We start from the raw sequence: 21,243 nt of genomic DNA on the forward strand, positions 1-21,243 counted from the left end.
CTTTTTCTTTTCTCCCCCTTTCTTGCAGCCAAATGTGAAAACACAGCAACCAAAGCTTAATAAAATTCCAGTGACTGTGCTGATTAGAATAAGAGGATTTTGATTCACACTTCAGGCAGTGCCCATTCTCAGCTCCTTTTGCAAATTATGCATATACAAGTGATTTTTGCAAGAAAAAAGGGGGGTTTCAGCCTGCAATGGCAAGTTCCCTTTCTGTTGTTGTTGTTGTTCCTGTGCATGACAATTTCTGCTAAGTCTGAAAGATAGAGAAAAGAGGGGAGAAAAAACAAAATTAAACTGTAGGACCAATCTCCTATGGCAGAAAACACAAAGCTGAGCTTCACATGGAAAACAGTGAGACTCATATGGAGGATATGGAGGCCCTGCTGACTGCAGGGGGGTTGGACTAGATGACCTTTGGGGGTCCCATCCAGCCCAAACCACTCTGTGGTTCTATATGAATCTCTATTTCCAAATGATTAGATTAATATCACAGGGCAAACAACCCAAGAATTTGCTGTCAACATATAGGGGCAATACTGCCACAGGAAAGCCATCCTGTCTCTACCCCATAGGGTTTGGTTCAAAACTCCAAACAGCCCATTCCCCTCACCAGTATCTAACACTCTCCTCCCTCAAAGGTCATCTTCTCCAAGCCCCCTGCAGGCAGCAGGGACACCTCCAATCACAGCAGGCTGCCCAGGGCCACATCAAGGCTGACCTTGAATGTCTGCAACCTGTTCCTCTCATTGGGAAGAGCTTCCTCCTTATGTCCAACCTAAATCTCCCCAACTCCACTTTCAAACCATTGCCCCTCGTGCTATCCCCACAGGCCCTTCTTCGCAGTCCCTCCCCAGCCTTCCTGCAGGTCCCCTTCACATATTGAAATGTAGCTCTGTGGTCTCCCTGGAGCCTTCCCCAGGCTGAACAGCCCAAATTCTTTCAGCCTGTCTTCAGAGGAGAGGTTCTCTAGCCCCCTGATCATCCTGGGGACACAGACATGAGGACTCTCCTCATGTAGGTAGGCAAGTACCTTGTATGCAGCACCCTTGGAGTGGGGCTTTGGGGGCTCGGGAGACAGAATTACATTCACTGACCAACATATCCATGAGAGTCTTCTCTATACACCCAACACATGTGCAAGAGCCTTCTCCATGACACATCCACACAGGAAGGGAGTCTGGTTTGTCACACAGCTCACTCTAATATCAGGTTTGGGGGTAAAGTTTGTTTTGCTGTACCCTGAGGAGAACGATTCCAAGCCCGCCACGTACTGGGTCTGTTTAATTCCACATTGGAAACAAAAAGCTTCCAAGCTGCAAAGGAAGCCTAAAAAAATCAGTTATAAAACACACAGCAAAATCAATTAGCCACTTCAGTGAAACAAGGAACAAGTTCAATTGATTTCAGGGATGTGTAAGAGTTTAACTTTATGGGGGTTTTTTTAGGCCCTTACTGGATAATTATTATCATTAGGGTAAATTTGCCATTTAACTGACAGGCAGGAGAAAGGCTTCAGCACACAGCAACCCATCATTACATTTTGGATTTAAAACAAATCCACTTGAGGCATGAGAGATGTTGGATAAAGCCCTCCTCAGCGATAAATAAAAGTGTTTATACAACATCAAATGCTAATTCTGGACGTAGGCACAGTATCATAGGTGGCAAAATTGAAGGCTTCCTAATGAAAACCATGCCCCCAGAGTGGCTGTTTGCTTTGGGAAGCACCAGCTTTCCCATTTCCCCCTTTGAAAAAACATCATTTGTGTTGCCTGTTCTATTTCACAGGCTTTTGCCAGCTTGTGAAGCCAGGAAAGACTTTGCATACTCATTATTCCTTAAGCACTTTTTTGTTTGTGAATAATTATACCAGAGAGCTCCACAGAGCCATTAAAGAAATAAATATCTTGTGTGGGTATTTGTAAAAGAAGAATAAAAAGTACCTGAAGGGACATTCAGACCACACAGGTATCCATTTTTTTGCACTAGGGATTTGTGAGAGACTAAATCTTGTCTCTCTTGATGTGATTCAACAAAGATAAAATCACCTTTGCTGCTTGCCCAGACAGTAGCTGATGTGTGTTGGGCAGAGATGCTGCATAAGGACTCTGGAATGTGCACAGATGAGATCATCTCTACCCATCAGCTACCCTGGAAAGGGAGGATGGTGCAAAGGATTCACCACCTGGACACACACCTAAAACACTGCATAAAAGAGCTGAGCAATACTGGCTCAGGAGAAGGGAAAGACCTGGGCAATGCTGCTCTGAAGAAAATGCCAGGAGAGAAAAGGACAGAGAATCACCATGGAGCCTGGAGGCAGCAGACCAGGAGGAACCCTCTCTCTGTGTCCTAAGTTCCACCTGCTGCAACTCATGGATCTGAAGAGGCTGCTCAGAGAAGGGCTTGGACTTGGACTTTGGGATCTCTCCCTCCCCTCCTCCAGCGGAGGACAGCACAGCCAACAAGGATGACCTCTCCTCCACGCCAAAGCTGCAGCAGCCTTCCTTCAGAGATCCAAGCTGTCTTAGGGGGTGAGGGGTGTGGTAATATAATTCCTTTCCTCTTCTATCTCCCTCTTCTCTCTCTATTTTCTCTTTCTCTCTCCTTCTGATCCGCCCACTTTATTCTGTTAATAAATAGCCTCAAGGGCTGTGGATATTTTGGCCTCATTTGTGCCTCTAATTTCCTAAGTGGGAATGTTCAAAAGAACTAAGCCTCTTTCGCTCTCTGGACTGAGACAGGATTCTAATGAAAGTAAGGACAAAAAGTTTCCCATTTTTAATTCCCTAGGAAGCTTCTAAGTGGTACAAGACATTGCCTTATGTTAAGACATTTCCCTCACCTTTCTCTTTTCAACTTTGAGCATCAGACCTTTGAGTTGAAAGGGGAAAGGCAGCCAAGGAGCAAAAATAAAAATAAAATAAATGAATGCCAAAATGTGCACTGACAGATTAAACCTCCCAGGTGAGAACATTAAGAATGAATTCTCACTGTTCTCCCAGGACAGGCTGACACTTTGATGTCAGAGCACCTGCTGGGATGGAGGCCTCCTTTGAAATGCTTCAGATGATGTGGTTTTATACAGCTCTCTAAGAAGATCTTTGTGGAAAATGAGATGCTGGAAGCTGGTGGCAGAGGCAGGTGACCAGCTGGAGTTTTAAGGCCAGGCTGGAGGTGGCTCTGGGCAACCTGATCTAGTGTGAGGGGTCCCTGCCCATGGCAGGGGGGTTGGAATTAGATGATCCTTGAGGTCCCTTCCAACCCTATCAATTCTGTGATTGTCTGTCCAGGCACTTGTACTAAAGTGTAACCAGCCACAGGAGACAGAAAGAGCCAAACTGCTTCCTTTGGCAGCAATATCCACTGGCCTCTGATGCTGAAAGGTAAAACCTGACCTTCTCTGCACGGACAAACAAAAAGCAGACCATTGCCCACTCCCTACACTTGTGTGTGTATGGCCAAAAAGGATTCTAAAGATGGAGAGAGATGCTCTGAAAAGCACAGATGCAATGGTCACAGCTGGTGAAAGAAAAGTCTTGTACCAATCCCAGTTTCATAGTATCAGTCAGGGTTGGAAGGGACCACAAGGAGAGTTATGCCTGGTTTCAGCAATGGAAGTCATTCACCACTGGAACAATCTCCCCAGGGAAGTGATTTCTCCATTATTGGAAATCTTGAACACTAAAACAAGTTCTGTACTTCAAACAACTCCTTCAACTTAGAGAGAACCCAGGGAGAAGTTTCTGTCCTGGGTGGCCTAGACTGCAACGTCCACAACAGCTCCTTCTGGCCTTGAAATCTGCTGCTTATGAGCTACAGCATCTCAACTGAAAGCAACTTCTGTGTGACCTCCCTGAAACACTAGCTCTTGAAATAGTCCTGTTCACTCCCCAGAGCTATCTATATCAAAAAAAGAGATGAGCTGGATGTGGTAACATCATGTTCTCAGAGCCAGGCAATCCTCCCACAGCCAATTGCACAAAGGAATCAGGAAAGCACACTTGTGGGGAAGGCAGAAAGCAAAATAAATGTATGGATAAAATGATCCCTTCAGTATCTCTAACTCTCTTCTGGGCTTCTCCTTTGTCCTCAGCACGCACTAGAATGACCAGCATCCTTTTCTATCAACTCAGCCACTGTGCCTGGAGGTCTCCTAAGTAAAATTTCTGAAGTACACGAGACAGAGGAGAGTTTATTTCCCCCAAAACTGCAACATGAATTTCATCAAGTAGTCCCCTCAACAAAACTCCCCTCTAAGGGTATCAGCATCAGTGAAAACTAACACACAGAACACCACCACCCATAAAACAATCCTAGTTGAAAGTAAGAGAAATCTACTCAAAGCTTAACTGATGCAACTGAAGCAAAATTGGAAGAGTAAATAATTGATCATCTTTGATATAATTGGATGGATTTGCTTGGAAGTCACAGCAATTGGCACCTGCTCACACCAAACCTCATTTTCTTCAAATGCTTTTCATAGCTGACATGTCATTAATTATTCACTTTCCAGCAGCACACCGAGAAGCCCCAGTGCTCAGCACCGTGCCAGATACTACACAAGCTCGGGGAAGAATGATTGCCTGTAGTACTCAGAGTGTTCAGAGCAATCCCACACTCTGCTTCCAAAACTTATCCATCTCCCTTTTCATTAGTAGGGTCTCACTTCTGTCCACAGATGTGAGAGTAATGCCATCAGTGTTAGGCACAACCAGCTGATTGGCTTCTCAGCATCCCAACATTTAGCAGCAGCATCAAGATGCATAGAAACTGAGTTGTTCACGGAAAGTCTGCTCAATTTGCAGAGTCAGCTCTCATCCCAAGATGGTCAAAAGGGCCAATGGCATCCTGGGGCACACTAAGAAAAGTGTGGCCAGCAGGGCTAAAGAAGTTCTCCTTCCCTTCTATTCTGCCCTGGTGAGACCACACCTGGAACACTGTGCCCAGTTTTGGGGCTCCCAAATCCAAGAGGGACAGGGATCTGCTGGAGAGAATCCAACAGAGAGCTACAGGGATGATGAAAGGACTTTAACATCTCTCCTATGAAGAAAGACTGAGGGACCTGGGGAAGAGAAAGCTGAGAGGGGATCTGATCAGTGTCTGTACATATCTGAGGGGTGGGTGTCAGGATGAAGGTGCCAGGCTCTTTGTGGTGGTGCCCAGTGATAGGACAAGGAACAACAGGTACAGGCTAGAACACAGAAGGTTCCACCCCAACACCAGGAGGGAGCAGGGATTGGATAGTGGTTAGAACTCTGATTTTCCTGTCTGCAGACCCACCTAAAATGAAAGACCTGACTGTTTCTTTTTCCTTCCTTCTCAAAAGAGATGTGGTAGGAAACCAAAACACAGCTTCTACAGCAACTGCATCTCAACTCATTTATTATTCCTGTACCCATACATGTTAATTGACCTGCATGACCCCAGAGCACAGACACAACAAAGAACATGGCTGAAGTTTCTGTGTGGCAAACCTAAAGGAAATATTTCAGGCAGCACGTTTCTATCTGCACTTCCAGATTTGCAACACCAACAGGGACAGCTTACAAGTGATTTACTACCACTGAGCTAAGCCTCCCTTCACTCCTGCTCCTGCTCTTCTGTGTCCCTCTCAGAAGTGCATTTTACTGCAGCACATGCCACTGGGTGATGGATCACTGGTTGCTGTGGGTGTGTTTATCATCTCAAGCTGATTTTAAACAATAACAGAATGAAATAAAACCACCACATCTCCTTGAATTTCCTGCCCACAATCTCAACCTTCCAAAAGGTACAGAAAGAAACTCAGAGCTACTCTCAGGGCAAGCTTGCCACCGGTGGTCCATCAGAGCATGCTTTTACTGGCCAGTGATTTGGATTGAACCAAAAGGAGTTAACAGCCAGATCAACACATACAAGATGAACACCTCTAAGAGTTGTGTGGAAAGTGATTACATAAAGAAAACAACAGTTTGGGAGAGAAAAATCCACCACATCTCTCAGCATTTTCCATCTGAACACCAGAAAACACTTCTGTGTTCAGCACTTCCACCTGAACATCAGAAAACAACTACTGTGAAGGTGACCAAGCACTGGCACAGCTTGCCCAGGGAGCTTATGGCATCTGCACCACTGGAGACATTCAAAAGCCATCTGAACACAGCCCTGGAAAGCTGGCTCTGGCCAGCCCTGCTTCATCAGGGAGTTGGACTAAATAACCTCCAGAGATCCCTTCCAACCTCAACCATCCTGTGGCTCTGTGAGATCTCTATTCCATGGACAGGTTTGCATCAGGTGCTGTGAGCCTTGCACCTGACAAACCTACCTTTCCTCCATCACTAAAGGGACAAACCCCACAACCTCCCTAACACCAAGAATCCCTTCTGGCTGCCACCTTCCCTGTGACATTTATGCCTTTACTCTCTGCATTCACTCTGCCATTTTACACACATAAACATGCCATGAATATTTCACAGTGCAAACACAGTCAGAGCTCCATTTCAGCACAGTTCCACAGCAGAATCCCCACCTGCTCACCTGCATCCTGGCCCACTAAGCTCACCCACCCCTGGATGAGTTAGAGGCTGTTCTGTCCCTCCTGTCTGAATCTTGCTCCACAGAAGCACATTAGGAAAACTGCTGGCACCTCTGATATGCATATGGTGTTATATCAAGGTGATGGCTGGTTTTATGCCTTCAAACTGCCAACAAAAATATTTACCACCAAGGATAAAACTCCTAACAGGCTACAGTGCTTAGAGACCTGCAACAGCCATTTACTTCTAGCATCAAAACTTTCCTAGAAGGCTTAGGCAGTTACTACACAGCCCACTGATACCTCCCCAGACATACAGTCTGCCTTTATTTCACATTCTATTTTTTTCCCCTAGAGGAGTGGTATTTAGCAACAGCAGCATGCACATGAAATCTGATTTGAGTTTTATGCACATCCAAATTCTCCTGCACAAAACCCCTGCAGCTCCCTGTTAGGATGTTACCTGTTGGCTATCTCTTCTTTTTTTTTCTCCTGCCCCCCTCTCCTTTGTATTGATGTGGACTAAGCACTTCTCAGTGATGTTTCATGGCTTGTAGAACATCTCTGAACTTAGCTGAGAAGTCATTTCAGAAAGTAGGCTTCTGCTGGGCATGGCAATGAGGTAAAGGCATTTTTGACATATTATCTGCATTGCTGAGGTTTATTTGATTTGCAAGATTAAAAGGGATTGAGCTGAAAGAAGCAGTGAGCTGCACCTTAATGGAACGATAGCCTGACATCAAAGATGTGTGTGATTTGAAAGGCTGAGTGGCAGCTGCTAGATGGAGATTACAGAACCAGGTTTCCACAGTGTACTCCAGGTCTTGGTGTGGAGCACAAACCTACAGTCCAGCTCAGGAATAATTTTAGCACAAGAAACATGAAATCTGTGCTGAGTACTTTCTTGCTTCCCAGCTTTTTCTCCAATTAAACAACAGTCAACAGCTTACATCACTGTCTGAAATATCCAGGAGGGATTATATTGTACTTCTACTTGCAACAGCTCTATTTTTAGCCTGAACTCACTGTCCTCATCATCTAGGGAATGATGCAGTGAGTGAGGGGAGGTCAAAAACGATAGGCCAGACATGTAACTACACTTCCCAGGAAAAGAAAGCAGAAATAAATGACTGGAGTCAATCCCTCACTCCTATGCAGGGGAATAGTGAGGGATTTGAACCCACAGCCTGCTGGGTAGTTTGGCTCCTGGGCAATGTGGGGGATTCTTTTCTAGGCATTTGTCATTTTCTTCCCCTTTTGGAAATAAATGTCTGACCTGGTTCTGACACTGGGCAGCAGCTACATCACTCTGATCATCAAGTGTGTTCCTGAAGGTTGTCATGTTTGGGACAAGGCCAGGCCTTAGCACTTTGCCATTTTCCAATGGCCAGCTTGAGGAGGACAGATTTGAACTGGAGATTAGGAAAAAATTCTTAACAGTGAGAGTGGGGAGGCACAGGTTGCCCAGGGAAGTGATGGTTCAGAGCTGGATGAGGTGTTGAACAACCTGGGCTAGTGAAAGCTGTCCCTGCCCATAGCAGGGGGGTTGGAACTAGTGAATCTTTCAGGCCCCTTCCACCCCAACCCATTCTCTGATTCTATGATGTTTATGTTCTGTGCAGAGCTGTGGCTGTCTGGAGCCAGTTGTGAAAATCTGAGTTACACTGAGAGCAAACAGGTCAGAGGAGAACAAAGTGAAGAGACTTCAAAGCACACCCCCCTCTGTGCTAGTCTTATTTAATTACTACACCAATTCACATCCGTATTACAACAGCTTTTCTTTGTGGTTATACCAATTAACTCTTGCTTTCCCTCAACCTCCAACACAGTTCTGCAGTGCCTAGAATGGTCCACCCACAGAGTTGAAAATGCCAACAGGTCTGGTCAAAGCAGGACATTTTCCTAACCTGAATATTCAAAGGCACATTCTCAGCCCACACTGATGGACACTATTTTTCTCTGGAATCAAAACTGTGCTGTGAAGCTGTTGAATAATTCATCTCTCATAATGCAATAATTATGTAGTAAAGCATGTCATGTCAAAAGGAATATTTCAGTATCAGTCAGGAACGATGGCACTTGGAAGAATTCTCTTTGTGGAGAACATTTGCCAAAATCAGAGTAAAAATATTAAATCCAATCTATAAATTCATCTCTCTTGCTATTTTCTATATTTATATATGTTTTTGTTTGCTCATTTACAAGAGAGAAGGAACAAGGGGATTGTATATAAATGAAAGGCTGAAACATCAATCTGGTAACAGGAAAACCTTTTCACCTGGCAGGTGAAATCCTATATCCTGTCACATCCTTTTGGTTTCTCTCATCATTCTTTTAAAGAGGTGGTACTGCCCACTGCCAGAAAGAAGGTAAAATACTTAGATATTACTCTCTTATTCATATATATGTGTATAGATAGATAGATATGGATATAGATATATATATCTAAGAGAGGGATAACTAAGAGAGGGATAACTAAGAGAGGGATAACTAAGAGAGGGATAACTAAGAGAGGGATAACTAAGAGAGGGATAACAATCCATTCCAAATCTGTGGTCAATCCTGTGTCTGACATCTGTCAGTACCTGGCAGCCCTTCTGCTTCCTCTGTCTGGATATAAACAAACAGAGGCAAGGACTCTGCAAGGCTGCTGAGGGTTTCCTACATATTTAAAGAGTTCTAAAGCTGCATTTTGGCAGCAGAAACACAGCTCTGCTGCTGAGATACTTGATCCTGTTAGTGTCAAGAATCTCAGTACAGAAGCACAGCGAAAGCCCTGTCATGCAGATGCATAAAACTCAATGTTCTGTTGCCATTTGTGATTTAAGTAGTACTTATGTCTTGGGTTTGAAGGGAAGTGTGTAGCAAGAGGAATCCCTGAGAAAACAGAAGCCCTTCCCCCGAAGGGAAAGGCTCCATTATGGTGTAAAATCCTTCCTGTGCATAGGATTTATTAATATTTTGCTGATGGTAACATTCATCTCTCTACTTCAGACAGCTCATTAAACAACTGCTAAAACGTTTAATAAATCAACTCCTGACAATAAATTAACAGCTTATCCAAGATCAGAGTCATTTTGACCGCACAATTATCTCCAGCTCCCCAAGGAACCATAACTTAGATATCAAAGAAGTCAGAAAGTAATCTCAGTGAGGACCAGGAGCCACAGTCTGTCCAAAACCGCAGGTGTCCTATCAGCAAGTGTATCAGCCTTGCTTGGAGGCTCACAGGGATGGAAATGTGGATCTCAGCAGGAGTGAGAGCACACAATCACAGAATATATCTGATTGGAAGAGATCTCAATCCAGCCCAGCTCTTGACTCAGGACTGAAGGGTCAACACTAAACCATGTCCCTGAGCACCAGGTCCACAGGCTGCTTAAACACTTCCAGGGATGGTGACTCTACCACTGCTCTGGTGCTGGCTTTGTCTGTTGCCATGTCCTAAATGCTGAGGCTTTCTTAGCCCTGTAATAGAATCAATAAGGTTGGAAAAGACCTCAGAGATCATCAAGTCCAACCTGTCACCCAACACCTCATCACTAACTAAACCATGGCTTCAAGTGCCACATCCAATTCTGTTTGAACACCTCCAGGGATGGTGACTCCACCACCTCCGTGAGCAGTCCATTCCAATGGCCAACAACTCTTTCTGTGAAGAACTTTCTCCTCAGGTTTCTTATCTACCATCCTAAACCAGCTTTTATACTGAGTCTCTTCTTCAACAAGTTGCTGATCCTCATTCCAGCACTACAAGTGGCTGCATTTGCTGACAAGTTAGACACACTAGCAGGAGCTGGTAACCTCAGTTTCCTTCCAACCCTTTCTAGCTCTACACCTTCACAAGCAACCCCTCTCCAGGATGTCACATATGGTATGAAAACTACCCAAACCTGATGAATCCAACCAAATCTACATCACACACATGCAGATAAAAACACAGCCTTCAGCTGACAAGGAACTGCTTGCAAGTATGTGGATCTTGGTCATTTCCACTCAGGAAATGCTGAGACAGTAAAGCAGCATGAAAGCTTTACCATACCATGTTAGCAATGTCCCATTACATATTATTAGGAACTGTCACATTACCCTAGAGTCCAGCACAATCACAGATCTCCATTAGCTTAGCAGAGAGGCTTCCTTTTCTCCCTGCTAAACTACACAATACTACTCATTCCTTCTGTCAGAGTACAGCTCCACCAGGTTAACCATCTGGCCTGAAATCCTTTCCTTTCTCATTCAAAATCTCTTCCATATTCCACCCAGAAGAGTTTCTGAACACAAAAGTGTTATTCAGGCCTCACCATTTATCTGGCAGAACAGACTCATATCCAGCTGCAGATAGACTCACAGCTGTGATGGAGTTCTGCAAGAGACTCATTTTCTATCCACAAGAGAAACTGTTTAATGGAAAGAAGAACTTGTTCTCTGATTCAGAAGGAAGGCAACATCACACAAGCACAAGAGTGCACCGTAGCTGTGGTTGCTCTTGATGTTTGTAAACCAGTGCTGGCTAATTTCAAGCATCTGGGGCCAGACTGAAGAAGTGTGTAGCATACTTGAGCACATTTCAGGGAAGGCTAACAGTCAGAGAGTCTTCACTCTTTAAACTACCATTAGAGACACAAGCTAGAACTGAGGGTGCCATAGCATTCCTGTGCCATTTCCCAGAACCACAGACTGGAGGGGCTGGAAGGGACCTCTGATGATCATCGAGTCCAGATCCCCTGCCAGAGCAGGATCACCTACAGCAGTTTAAGCAATGCAAAGCTCTGTGTTGCAACGGCAAATACTGGGCCACAAACAGTTTGTGCATCTCAAGTAACTAGTGCTAAAACCAAAAGAAATGGCCTCAGGCTGCATCAGGGGAGGTTTAGGTTGGATGCACTGAGAAGACAGAGGGTTCTGGTGCAGCAGGGGAAGCTGGAGGGAGCAGGCGTGAGCTACACCAGCATGCTCTGTTCCACTAATGCAATCACAGCTGCGTGGTACCACAGTGGAACATGCACCAAGCTTGCCAACCTGTGCATCCTCTTGGAGGGACAGAAAAAATGATCATTTTGCCAAGCATCAATCTGCAGCCTGAGCATTTTATTAAGTGTAGAGCTGTTAAATTAAAATAATGATCCATGAAAACTTCTCCTTCCCTCAGAAGCTGCATTGAAAGGTTTCTACTGCAGGGCATGCTGAAGGTCATTTGCTGAGGGAAAGCTTTCACCTGGTAGGGGTTGTGACAGCCATAAGTGCCTAATCATCTGGGATCAGGCCAAATCAGCCGGGTTACTATTGATAGCATCCTCTGTGGTTGCCTCCAGGCCAGCACAGCCCCAGCTGCCTCCACACCCTTCGCTGCAGGTTCAGCATTTCACACATTCCATTAAACAGCCCTATTTTTAGGCAGGCTATCAAATGCTCTTTGCACTTGTTTTAAGGAAAGGCATTCAACAGCCATCCAGGTGATCTGAAACACGAGCTGAATCCTTAACACCCTGCAAGCCTTCCATCCCTTACATACTACAGTTACAAGAAAAGACAGGAGGATATCTATTGGTTTTTTTTTTTTTCCCCCCCCTCCCCTCCCTGAAGACAGACCCAAAAAAATAGAGGGAAACAAACAACTTAGAAAGGTGACAATATGATTTATAAATTCAGGGAGCAAGGGAAAAGCATTCAGAAAAACAATATACAGATTTTTCCAGTGGGTACCCAATTTAAAACGTGCCTGTGCCATATGGAACAGCAGTGATTTATAACCAGGGGACTTCAAGCTTGCAAAATGTATAAAACTATTCCCAGAATATTTATTAAATTGAAGAATAGTTCCCAAGCAGAACAGAATTTGCTATGCTAATTTCTGCCATTTAAAGGGAGGAATAATAAAAAGAAAAAGAAAACCAACACCAGCCAAACAAAAGCCAGCCACAACTTCAGGGATCAACCATCTCTTCTGTTTCTTGATTCTTAAGGATGTGCTTTAACACAGCAATTTATCCTTACTTATTTATTTGCCTTTCAAGCTACCCTGCGAGCCTGGATGGTGTCAGAAAGCATTAGCAAAGAATTGAAGGGCATGGGAGGGCTGCTGTGGTGTGAAGCTGACCCCCTCCTTGGCCCTGGGTTGCCAGCATAGGGGTGTGAAGAATCAGTTCCCCAGCAGCACTGGGCACGGCTGCGGGCACACAAAGAGAGCTGTGAGGACACTGAGGGCCAGTCCTGATCCAGTGGTGCCAGTGACAGGACAAGAGGTAACAGGCACTAAATGAACATAGCAAGCTCCATCTAAACATGAGGAGGAACTCCTTTACTTTGAAGGTAGTGGAGCACTGGACCAGGCTGCCCAGTGAGGTGGTGGAGTTGCCATCTCTGGAGTTATTCAACCCCCACCTGGATGCTATGCTGGGGCAACCTGCTCTAGGTGAAACTGCTATAGCAGGGGGGGTTGGACTGGGTGATCTCCAGAGGTCCTTTCTAACCCCCACCATTCCGTGGTTGTGGGGAAAAGAGCCAGTCTACATGAAGCAGGAGCAGCTGCATGTATGTTTTCTGAAGCTATGAATGTGTTGTGGATTTAGCTTTGCTTTGGTTCTCTGTAGAACCCCAGAGCTCACCCTGAATCTTCTTAAATTCCTCTTTCAATTCCTCTTTCTTAACTATTGTTACCAAAAGCAAGCCAATAAACCAAGCCCAAGAAACCTAAGAGAGCGATGCAGCCTCTATAACACACCTTTCAAGCTTTAATATTCTGTCTTACACCTTCCCTAAGTGGTTTAATTGATTCCCTTTCCTGAGCGATTGCTGCGCAGGATTTTATGTGCTGCTGAATGCCACCTGTTCTATAATCATTTTAATCACTGAATTGCATCGTTGTACCAGCACAGAACATCTTCACCTTAGGTTAGAGTGACAGATCTATTTATGCCTCTGTATGATCTCTCCTTGCATTAGGATCTTAGCTGTCATAATACAAATCCAGAGGCCCTTATTTAGGAACTGGAGCAGATCTTCTCCCTTTTCTCCCCCCTGTATTTACTCTGTGAGGTGTGAAGCAGAAAATAAGAGTACTTCAAGGCAATATTGGTTTTTAGAGTAAGGCAGCTAAAAGCAAGGATGGATGAAATTAGGCATGCTCAGGGTGTTTTTTAATCACTGTTACGACCCAACTGTGGGGACAGCTGCAGAGGGAGCTGCTCTGCTTTGTTTTCTTTAAGTACAGAAACCTGGGGGAATGGTTTGGTACATTCCACTCCACAATGCAAACTCCTTCCTCAGATCACACCAAACAACTCTGCACTGAGCATTCATGCTTATGGCTATGGCTGTGAGAAGAGCTTTGAAGAAAATCCCTTCTGTAAGCACATCAGCTGAGGAACACAGCAAACAGAATGTACCTCCCTGCGCCATTCGTCTCGCTGCTCTCTCTTTGGCGTGATCCTGTTTCATGTTTATCTACAAAAAGCCTTTGTAAACATCCTTTTTAAGAAGCCACTTCTGGTCCCTGCTCTAATGACCAGAAAGCACAAAGTATTGCCCAGGATATTAGCTGGAGATTAGGAAATACTTCTTCCCTGCAAGAGTGGTCAGGCATTGGAACAGGCTGCCCAGGGAGGGACTGGAGTCACCATCCCTGGGGGTGTTCAGGCAGACGTGGCACTTGGGGATGTGGGTTAGTGGCCAAGGTGGTGTTGGCTTGGTGGCTAGACTCAATGACATCAAAAGGTCTTTTCCATGGCCAGACTCAATGACACCAAAGGTCTTTTCCATGGCCAGACTCAATGACACCAAAGGTCTTTTCCATGGCTAGACTCAATGACATCAAAGGTCTTTTCCAATCAAAACAATTCCATTACTCTCCACATCCACTGAACTGGACAAGCTTGCCAGCTACTGAAATGAAGCCCCCCAGCTCAGCTCTCTGGTCTGCTGTTTCACATGACACCAGAACAAACTGGGACTTCTTCATCTGCTGTTTTACTGTAACCCAGATTCACAGCAGCAGCCTTCATTTTATCCCTGAACCTAAAATAATATATGCAGCTTTTATGTGGTGACATTAAAACAGGCTTTCCTGTGACTGCCACTGGTTTATAGCAACATTTTATTTCCAGATGTAAAACTCTGGAAGTGACCTAAATCAATAACACACATCTACAAGTAAGGCAAAGGATAGCTAAGCTGAAACTAAAAGCAATTGAACAAAAGAATAAAAGAGAGTATTAGTTTTATGTCCTCGTCTTCCCTGAGACCTGAACTCAAATTCAGGCTTGGATCATAAAAGAAAATTAGTTTGAACTCATTTTGGCATCCAGTTGTGGAAATTGGAGTACTTCAATGGAGCAGACAGTCCCTGGTCAAGGGAAACATGAAACTGAAAGTCCCTCCGTGTTCAAAGCAAGCAGATGGAGGTTGTTCTGAGATAAATTACCCTCAGCCATTCCCTTCCTTGGGACTGTGTCTGACACAAACCAGTGCAACTCATTTTTATTTTAGAGAGGCTGCAATAGAGCAGGGAAGCCTCAGGATGATAATTGGCTTAAAGAATTATTAGCAGGATGGACCTGGCACTTCCCATGAAATGGCAACAGCTCCTCTAGCATATTTATGAACTGAACACACCTGTTCTTTAATATTAATCTCAGTGTAGCCTTTTTAAGGACTGAAAAATCCCAATTGCTTCTCATTTGGAAAGAAATATCTTCAGGGCTGGGGCATCTACCACCTCTCTGAGCAAACTGCTCCTCTTTTAGTTTAAAACCATTGCCCTTTGTCCTGTTGCAAACAGGCTCACCCAGTGCAGGTTGCAGAGGAAGGTGCCCAGGTAGATTTTGAATCTCTCCAGAGAGTGAGACTCCCAACCTCTCTGGGCAGCCTGCCTCAGCGCTCTGCCACCCTCAGGTCATGCTCTATCAACAGTTCACTGAAGTTCCCCAATGATTTTTCCCATTTTTAAAGGAAAAACTGCCTGAAGCTGAGAGTTTCAGATTTCCCTTTGCTAATAAAAGGGTAAAGTTAGCTCCACAAAAGGAAGAACAACCAGGAGCTGTAATCTCTGTTCAATGTCTGCCATTAGCTGGTAGCCAACAGCTTTGCTTTTCAGCTGCAGCTCATATTTATGCAGGCAAAGCACAGCACCTTTTGCTATCATCAACTGCTTCCTTTTACTCTTGAACATGCAGAAGTGTTTATTCCCTGAGCTGGGTAACTCCCCTAGGTGTGTTGAGCTAGCAGGAGAGACACCAACTGAAATAGGCTCAGAGACATCAGTTACAGCAAAGCAGGCCACGTGCATCAACTGGTCCATGGCAACTGTTGATATCCTGCTCCTATCCCACAACAGGCCCAGAGGATGGAGGTCAACTTAGCCCTAAGGAGGATGGTGTGTGCAGACAACCAGTTCACACTGGGTGGCAGCTGGTCCTCTACCACTAGAATCAGCTCTCTGTTTCAGCCCTGGGTGCACCAAGGCTTCATGCAGAGCTTGACTTGAGTAAATGAACTTTGCTCTGTTTGTGTAGCAAGCAGCACAGTGCTGCCCGGGCTGTGGTGGAGCTCCAAAACTGGTTGTCATAAGCTGCAACACAAGTTCCAAATGCCAGAAGGAACTTTAAGAGTCCAATTATAATTATTGGCCTAAAGAAGCAGGGCAGTGCAAAGGATGTTCTGATATCAAGGTTAAGCAGAGATAAACATCATGCCATTTTCAGAGGAGAACACAAGTGGAATGCTCCTGAATTCCCTGTCTGATGTGAAGGGGATTTTGAGAGACATGGCCCAGAAATCAAGCCATCAGAGGGAAGTTCTCAGAGGAATACATGGCTTCATGTCACAGAGCTGAAGAGTAGAAGGGAGAAAATTCTGTGGTTATTCTGGCAGCCTCTCTTTAAGAGGTCATTCAGATTCTGCCAGTTACTTCTCTATGAGTCCCATAAGTTGTGTTTGACTTTCAGAAAGGACACCCAGCCATGATTTGAAGGCTGCAATACAATGAGAATTCAAGCACTTCCTTTGTTCCAGTGGTTAATCAATCTCACTTTTAAGAATATTGTGCCTCATTTTAATTTTAACTTGTCTGTCTGCAGCTCCCAGCCATTGGTTCAGCCTTCTGTATTTCCCCCCTGAAGACACTTAGACACTATAATCAAATTATCTCTCAGAGACTGTGCAGGCTCTGAAGGGCATTTTATGTGGCTCTTTTCTACACCACCACTCCAACTTCCCTTTAAAAAATGTTGCTGCCAGGGCAGCATGGGATACTCCTCTACCAGGCTCACCATGAGTACAAATTCAAACCACTTTCTTGCTCCCATGTGTTGCCCCCCTGCTCATACACTGAAGGATCTGCATAAGACAAGTACAAGTTTAGCTACTTGTCCACTAGAACTCCAAGTTATCTTCCAGCACTGCTTTCCAAGCTGTAGCATTCATTCTGGTTATTTTACTGACTGCCATATTTCCATAGAACCATGGAATTGTCAAGGTTGGAAGGGACCTCAAGGATCAGCCAGTTCCAACCCCCCTGCCATGGGCAGGGACACCTCACACTACATCAGGATGCTCAAAGCCACATCCAGCCTGGCTGCAAAAACCTCCAGGCTTCCACCACCTCCCTGGGCAACCTGTGCCAGTCTCTCACCACCCTCATGAGGAAGAACTTCTTCACTTCTTCCTCACATCCAATCTCAATCTACCCATTTCTAGTTTTGCTCCATTCCCCCAGTCCTATCACTTGTGGTTTTAAGACTTTTCTACTGCACTGCAGATTGGCCTCAGTATAATATTCATGGTCCACAGAGAGGTTGAGGGTGAACTCAGATTTGATCCACACATTCTTTTCAGGTTCTCAAAGAAGAACCAGGAGAAAGGAGCAGAAGGGAACAAGAGAATCCCCACATAATGAGGCATAAGACAAAGCACAGCCTGGACTCAGTCCTTGGAACTGCTGCTTCCCATGTGTGTGGTTATTAAAATTGCCAAATGATTCTGCAACGCAGATCTCACCAAGCTAGAAGGCAGCCACAGAAAACATCCCTACTAATTTGACAGAGGAAAATCCCTTCTGGATTCCAAAGCTGCCAAGCCTGATAGAGCCATTTCATTACTTCAGACAAAGAAAGTGAGATTTATTTCCATTTCTGTGCGGAAGCCAACAGACCATCTTAATCAGATCAGCGTATTACTGGAATGAATGAATGAGTGCATGAAGTTCTGATTTGGGGCCCAGCTGGAAGAACCTGACAAGTAAGTAAACACCACCATGAATGCAGAGAATGGCTCTGCTTGTCCTGATGCCAAAAGCAGGGCCTTGGGTGGGCACAATACATCCAAGCCCAAAGCCGCTGATGAGCTGTGAAGATTTAACAGTGCACAGCTCCAATTGCTCAGGGACCTTGGAGCATCTCCTCTTTACGGTGCAGGCACACCCCTGGGTCATCACCACTTTTTATCCCAGTGAAGGCTGTCACCTTTCAAAGTTAACAACCTGAAATACAGGCTGAAACCAGAGTATGAAAATATGAAACACAGAGCACCCCTACCTGTACCATCAGAAATACAACCCCACCGCACGCTAGTTCTGTCCTCTCACATCCTTCACGGCCAGTTATTTACCTCCATGGCTAATACCCAACAGATCTTTCCCTTCAGGGAAACTGAAACTGTCTGAAAAGCAGAAAAAACCATTTGGCAGGAATAACCCTAATGAAGATAAGTGTTAACACAAGAGGCTAAGCTCAGCCCGGGACACAGCCTTTCAAACTGCTATTTCCAGCTTGCAGTTGAGAAACCACTTCAGACAAGGCAAAAAAGCTGTACCTAACACTTTCTGACAGTGCCATATTGGCTGGGACTCACACAAAAGGGAGGTGCACATTAAAAGGCAAGGATGATTTCACCTTCATTGCTACAAAAAACCCTTCTGAGCTATCAAAATAATCAGAGAATTAGAAACCAAAATACGTGGAGAAAGAAAACAGGCGGCTTGCCTCCCAGCAGCTCCAGTTGGAAGATCAATGGGATCTTGACAGGATTGGTATCATCCAGCTCTTACAGCTATTCAGATGTTTGTTTAAAGTGAATTAAAGAAAGCCAAGCTTGAAAAGTGAAAACAGAAATAGCAATAATAGAAAAAAAACTCAATCAAGGGAACAAAACTCTCCCCAGAGAGCACAGAACAGAAAGGTGTGCACTTACCATTGATCAAGACAGGAAAAAAACACCAGTGAATAAAGGTTAAATAAAGCAAGAAGAAAGGGATCAGAAGCTACTGGAAGTTAGAGGGGGGAAAAAAGGAGACAGACTTTTAAAAGAAGGCTGCCCAAGCTTTGTCTACCTGGTATGGATATTGGCAGCAAGCAGAGAGCTGATCTGCATGCAGCGGGGTAGGGGTTCAGGCTTTCTCCTTTCTTTCAGTTGAAAATAAAACATATATTGATTTAAAATTGGCATTGTGTGACACGAAAAAATAGCACTGATCTCATGCTACTTACTTATTTTACGGTGGCAGCTCTTCCCTGTGTCTTCAGATCCCCAGGAATTAAATATCTTGGAAGGAGACAGCGCAAGAAACCAGCTCATGCCAGCTGCAAACTCCTGTCCTTTCAGCTGGGCTTCATCTTTTCCTGCCTGCATCCACAGGTGGGGTATGCAGCTTCTTCAAGGCTAATTTCATCAGAATAGGGAATAGGAATACATTTGAATCTCTTAACAACAGAGGCCTGCTTTTGTTCTTCCAAAATAACAGTAGTAATAATAATAATAATAATAGAATAAACCAGGTTGGAAGAGACCTTCAAGATCATCGTGCCCACCCCATCACTCAACACCATCTAATCAACTAAACCATGGCATCAAGCACCCCATCAAGTCTCCTCCTAAACACCTCCAGTGATGGTGACTCCACCACCTCCCTGGGCAGCACATCCCAATGGCCAATCTCTCTCTCTATGAAGAATTTCTTCCTAACATCCAGCCTAAACGTCCCCTAGCACAGCTTGAGACTGTGTCCTCTTGTTCTGGTGCTGGTTGCCTGGGAGAAGAGACCAACCCTCACCTGGCCACAACCTCCCTTCAGGTAGTTGTAGGCATCAATAAGGTCTCCCCTGAGCCTCCTCTTCTCCAGGCTAAGCAACTCCAGCTCCCTCAGCCTCTCCTCATAGGGCTGTGCTCCAGACCCCTCCCCAGCTTTGTTGCCCTTCTCTGGACACCTTCCAGCAACTCAACATCTTTCCTAAACTGAGGAGCCCAGAACTGGACACAGGACTCCAGGTTTAGCCTAACCAGTGCTGAGTACAGGGGGAGAATGTCCTCCCTGCTCCTGCTGGCCACACTGTTCCTGATCCAAGCCAGGATGCCACTGGGGCTCTAGGAGAGGGACATCAGGGGTGGTTTGGTTTACTTTTCACTCCATTTGGTTTTATTCAAGAACACCCCAAGTTTTGTTCCTCTCTTAGCATAACCTTTCTTTTGCTGCATGGAATGGAGGTGCCCTCAGTTCTGTGGGATACAATTTCATACAGGAAGTTGTTTCAGTTACAGATCTTTAAGTCATCTTTTGGTATAAACATGTGAAACATTTCAAGCCCCCCATATTCACAGCAGCTTTAGTCACAGCTGGTGATATCAATTGCTCTAATTTCTGCCTCCATCTCTCCCTCATTTTTTATTTTGTGCTTTCTCCCTGTTGGAGATAAATTCTACACAGAGTAATGTAGCACTTCATCAAGCAAGAGCAGTTGAAGCCATATGGCTAAGACCTTTGGTTTAGCCACTCCCCACTGCCATCAGCATCAAGCTGGCCTCCGAGGGGCTGTGGGGAACAGATTTGTGCCTCCACATTCTGACCTTTTTATTGCAGTTTGTACAACCCAGACCAGTGAAGAGATGCATAAGTGAGCATCTGAAGAGGAAAATTCCTTTGGACATTGCTCATCTGTGACCACTTGGGGGGAAAATAAAACCCAACAAAAAACCCAAACCTGCCCTGTCTGGTGCTTTGGTTGTAAAGGATAATTCATGAGCTGGATCCTAGGAGGAAAGTGGTCACTTCTGTCTCTTCTCATTGCCACAAACAGATGAATCTGCTGGGACACAAGGAGCACTGTGAGCAGAAGGCAGGCAGCATCAGCAGCGGAAATCCATCACACATAAAAGGGACATGCACACAAAAGGTCTATAAATCAGATAACAAATTCACAACAAACCCAGGCAGCTTCCTGGCTGTCAATATCCATCATGAGGGGAGCCAGGGAGCCATCAGACAGGAGATGTGTTGCTCTGGTTCGGCAGAAGCTGGTCCCTGATGGCTCTCAGCCGATGGCCAGCACGTGGAGCTATGATGGTTCTCCTCCAACACACAAATGAGCTCAGAAGACACTGGTCCTGTGCACAGAGTTCATGGCCTGCACACAGACTTTTGCAGAAAGGACACTTGGGGTATGTATGAGCAGACTCATTCTACCTATCTGGTGTAACTAATGCCCCTGCATTTTATTACCTAAATCTCCAGGTGATGAAATATATTGGTCTCTGAAGGCAGATAAAGAAACTGATGTGAGTGTAGCCATGTGCATACCTGAATTTATGTGAGGAGAGGAAAAGAGACTGTGTAGGATAAGAAGCAAAAAACCCAATAGGCTGGAGCAGGTCCCTAAGGTCCCTTCCAACCTCAGCCAGGCTATGGTTCCAGGATATTCTGTTTTTAATTATTCCTTTAAAAGCAAATAATTTAC

The 21,243-nt window shown here is 45.0% G+C and overlaps 1 long non-coding RNA gene across 1 annotated transcript in view; it reads right to left on the bottom strand.

The window, feature by feature from the left end:
- Positions 1-19,147, bottom strand: part of LOC137452184 (uncharacterized) — a 28,672-nt gene extending 9,525 nt beyond the window's left edge. The window contains exons 1-2 of the long non-coding RNA XR_010989998.1: positions 19,003-19,147; positions 1-256 (exon numbers count right to left, since the gene is read on the bottom strand). This is a non-coding gene — a long non-coding RNA (uncharacterized lncRNA). The remainder of the gene's footprint in view (positions 257-19,002) is intronic.
- Between the last annotated feature and the right edge of the window lie 2,096 nt (positions 19,148-21,243).

This window comes from Melanerpes formicivorus, unplaced genomic scaffold (genome assembly GCF_026170545.1).
Source record: "Melanerpes formicivorus ecotype bairdi unplaced genomic scaffold, bMelFor1.0.p_v2 SCAF_50, whole genome shotgun sequence".
In the NCBI taxonomy this organism is placed as follows: Eukaryota; Metazoa; Chordata; class Aves; order Piciformes; family Picidae; genus Melanerpes; species Melanerpes formicivorus.